This window comes from Equus caballus, chromosome 20 (assembly GCF_041296265.1).
Source record: "Equus caballus isolate H_3958 breed thoroughbred chromosome 20, TB-T2T, whole genome shotgun sequence".
In the NCBI taxonomy this organism is placed as follows: Eukaryota; Metazoa; Chordata; class Mammalia; order Perissodactyla; family Equidae; genus Equus; species Equus caballus.
The window spans coordinates 31,662,624-31,667,446 of NC_091703.1; positions in this window are offsets into that span (position 1 = coordinate 31,662,624).

Genomic DNA, 4,823 nt, shown 5'->3' on the forward strand with positions numbered 1-4,823 from the left:
GAAAGTGCCCCGCAACAACTTCACATAGTTACAAGCTGGCCCAAGGGAGGTTTGGGAGCACTTAGTCATCTGTGTAACAAAGAATCTAAGAAGAAACTCCCAGGCCCAGGAAACAACCTTTAGGGCTTTCCAGAGCCCTAAGGAGTTTACAAATCAAGGTGTTTGATGTCAGCCAGAGGCCCTGCTGTCCTGCCATGAACCAGTAAATATAGTTCAGCATCAGGCCATAAGTAAGGACAAGGAGAGGAAGCCCCATCACCATCCATCCAAGACCAATGGTTTATCTCTCCACACTTTCAGAGCACTTAATTCTGGGTTCAAGTAGGGCAAGATGGCAGCTTAGTCCTAAATCTCCCCACTTACATTAGTCAAGATAGGCTAGCTATGGTAACAAGCAGTGCAAACTTTCTGTGGTGTAATACTATAAAGATTCATTTCTCATTGAGCTCACAGGTCGATGCAGATCAGGTGGCTCTGGTTCATGCTAAAGGACACAGGCCCCTTGAATGCATGGCTCTGCCCATACCTTAGGGCTGCAGAGTCCTCCACTGGCTCCTCTGCTTCTGTCCAGCTGATGAATGAAGGCAGAGGGCATGGAGAAGGCACACGTGCTCTTGATCACCTCCACTCAAGCTGATACACATCAGTTACACCTTGGGCAGTTCTCTACTGAATGGCTTCACCTAACTGAAGGATAGGCTCAGAAATGTAGTCCTCATGAGTATCAAAAAGAAGAACAGATTTGCTGAACAGACCATCTATGTCCAACCACCTCCTCTCAGAAACCCTGTGGAGCCGTATGTTCAATAGGTAGCTACTAGTCACATGTGGCTATTTAATTTAAACAAAGTTTAAAAATTCAGTTCCTCAGTTGCACTATCCATATTGCAAGTGCTTGATTGCCACTCGTGGCCAGTAGCTACTATAGTGGACAGTGTGGATAGAAGTTTCTATCATCACAGCAAAGATCTATTAGATTGCACTGATACAGAGTCTTTTAGACAGGATCTCAGAAAGGAATGGATGAAATATTCCAATAGAATAATCTTAGAAGAGTTCAATAAAAGGACAATTTACTTAGATATGGGCAGCTTTTAGGATAATTGTAAGAGATAGTGCAGTACCTTGGGACTAGTTAGGCAATGGTTACTGTCCCTAGGCTTGAAGCAGTGGTGGGAGGGAGCAGTTACTGGCACCTGGAGTAGAGGCTGTGTGGAGGGGGCCATCTGAAGGAGCTATCACCTTTGGCTGAAGTGTCAGTCAACATGTGGCCACCCTGCAAGCAGGGAGCTAAGAGAATAAATATGCTGATCTCACTCTCCTCCCTCCATCTGATCTCCTTCTGGAATGTCCCACTGGCTGGACACAACCAGACCCCAGTGGGCAAGGGAGTTCATTGAGTTAGTACTTACAGGTCAGTAGTTCAGGACACTGAGCAGGGCGGAGAAGGGTAGATAGTGGGTCTGGAGGGACAAATGGGAAAATTTCAGCAAAGTCCACCCTTTGTGTCCCTTAAAGGGTTGGGGTTGAGGGGAAGGTGTTGCTGTGGAATAGGGGAAGCCCCATAATCAACTCCCCTCTGCTCTTCTTTTCCCTTTCTTCTGTGTTTGAGTTATACCACACCTGTAAGTATGGAAAAATGCCTAAACCTAAGCATAGCTATTGACCAATTACAGAGCTGACACGTTTGTAATTACCATCCAAGTGAAAATAGACACCTCACTGCCCCAGCCAGGAGTCCCTGTGCCTCTGCCCACACAGAACCCATCCCTCCCTACACAGTGTCCACTAGGCTGACTGCCTCCTCTGCCCCTTTCCTTCCTGGTTCCTCCCCTTCCACTGCTGTTGGCCTCATCCCCCTAAGGTCACTGTTTCCTCTCTCTCCTCACTCCTTCAGGAGCTTCCCCATCTTCCTATGCCATTACCCTGGGGATCTCTTCCTCTTAGTCCCCCTCTTTCACCCCATCCTAGGGATGGAGAACCCAGAATTGATTCCCTGGAGGAGGAGAGTTCACCCTGGAAGCGGCAGCAGGAACAAGTGACATGATCTCCAGGGTTCAAGGTCTCATCCAGGGGACTGAGGGCACACAGTATGTTTGTGGGTCCAGCCTGGAGATCTTGCTGCTACCTGAGGACAAAGTCCATGGTCATTCAGTGGGGAGGGAAACGGCTATGTCAGCATGTATTTTGGGAAACAATTCAGACTGTGAACCTGACACTGGATGGGGGCTCCCACTTGTGTGCACAGCCCTGTCTTGCTGCTGGGAGCCCAGGGAGACCCTGGGGAGGTCCTGGGGAAGAGGCCAAAGGGGAGCTCTGGTCTTCTGTCCTCAGGCCTGTGGCCAGACAGAGGCACCACCAACTCTGCTCTCTCCTATTCCCACAGCCAGGGCAGAGGATGGGCTGTGGTCTGAGTCAGGCAGAGGTGGCTGATCTGGAGGCTGGACATCAATGGGGGATGAGGATGCCTCTGAGCAGCCCTGGGCTCAGGCTCGGGGGTGAGGCAGGGATTGGAGGAGAGGGGAGCTCTGGAGCCCTGCCCTGCGTCTGAGGTTTCCATGGGTTCTCCCCACAACCCCTGTCTCCAGCCCCTGGATGACAACACTCTGGAAAACTGAAAAGTAGATCATGTTTTTCTTCTACTCCCTATTCATTTTCTGAGGGCTGCTTTAAAAAATAATCTCTTTTATTTCAGAATACAGAGTTTGAGATTTACAGAAAAGGTGCAAAGTTAGTACAGACTTCCTGTATGTCCCACACTCAGTTCCCCCGATATTAACGTGTATATCACTATCATATATTTATCACAGCTAATGAAGCAAGAGTGATATTAAACTCCACACTTTACTTGGATCTCATTAGTTTCTCTTTTCTCTGTTCCAGGATCCCATCCATGATGCCACGTTAAGTCCCAGTCATGTCTCCTTCAGGTTCCTCTGGCTGTGACCGTTTCTCAGACTTTCCTTGTTTGTAATGACCCTGACATTTTTGAGGAGTACCGCTCAGCTATACTGTAGACTGTCTCTCAATTTGTGTTTAGTTGACCGGGGCTCTGGGGTTTTTGGGAAGAAGCCCACAGAGGTGAAGTGCGATTCTCAACACAGCATATCAAGGGTATGTAATACCCACTCGATTGATCACTGATGACGTTAACCTTCACCACCTGGCTGAGGTCATGTTTCTCCCTGTGAAGTTTTTTTCCCCTCCCTTTCTATACCCTAGTCTTTAGAAGGAAGTCACTATAAGTAACGCACACTTAAGTGGTGTTCTGCTATAAACATTTGCATGCAGATTTTCGCGCAAATGTAGGTTTTCAGAGGAGTAGGTGAATACCTAGGAGAGTGATCAGGGTGCATGGTAAGTCGATGTTTCGCTCTACAAGAAACTGCTGAATACCTTCCATGGCGGCTGTGCTGCTTTGTGTCCCACCCACAGCAAATGAGGGCTCCTGTTGATCCACATCCCAGTAAGCCCTTGGCATCAGCAGTTTTTCAATTCAGGATGTTTTAATAGGTGTGTAATGGTTATCACTGTTGTTTTTATTTGCATTTCCCTAAGGACATATGACGTTGAGCATCTTTTCATATGCTTATTAGCCATTCATATATCTTCTTTGGGAAGGTGTCTGTTCAGACTTTTGCTCAGATTTAATTATTTGTTTTCTTATTGTTGAGTTCTGAGGGCTCTATATATATTCTAAAACAAGTCCCTTATCAGATATATGATTTGCAAATATTTTCTCCCAGTCTGTCACCTGAGCCCTTTTACTGACATAACAGTATACATTAATGCATACATACATTTTTCTGGGCATAGAAATGAGAAATTGCTAACTGTGATGGTTTCTGGGTAGAGGACTTGGGTGAATGGGAGATGGGGAACGAATGAAGTGACTTATTTATTTTTGTATATTCTTGAGTATCGTTTGAATTCTCTCGTGTGTGCATAAATAATGTTTTCAAAAATAAATTACATTAAAACTCCTTAAACTTGTAAAACACTTGACAGGTCACCCTCAGACCAGGATTTCAGACTCCGATTCTGATCCTGTCCTCGAGGATCTCTTCACTCAACTATTTTGCCTTAGAATGTCCATTTCTGAGAAAGGTGGGCTGGATTACATGGACCAATCCTCCCACTGGAAATAGCTAAAGATGCCGTGTAAACTACAAAAAGCATCTTCTTAAGAGCATCAAAGAGCCGACAAGATACCAATAAATGACCACACCCCAAAAAGAAGGGAAAGATCCTGCTTGGCCTCCATAGAGAACAGTGTCCTGAGAGATGGAGAAAAGGCTCTGTGAGCTCATTGCCCAGACACGGAGCCCAGCACTTCCAGCTCTGAGCCCCGAGCTCTGGACTTTCCTACCCATCTGCTTCCCTTTTAATATTTGAACAAAGCTTATATTCTGATTATGATGTATATGTATATTGTATAATACATCTGATATAATGTATATTCACTGTAGGAAAATTATAAAATGTTAAAAATTATAAGTGATAAAGTAATAATAACTATTATCCTCACACTTGGAGATAATTCTGTTGCATTTTCTCCTGGTTTCTTATGTATCCTCCTGCTAATACTGCCCCAGGGCTGGAACTCTCTCTCTAAGCTGATGAGCACAGAACTGAGTGGCCCCAGCCCTGCTCTCTCCAGATGCCATTTCCTGAGGCAGTTCACTCTCACACCTCCTGAGGGAGTTATTTCTCTTTCTCCTCCCTCCTCAATCCCCTCCACTCTCTCCCCACTCTCAGGTGATGAGCTCTTTTCCTTTTTCACTCAGAGAAAGGAAGGACTAGGTGAGAACTGCGCCATCATC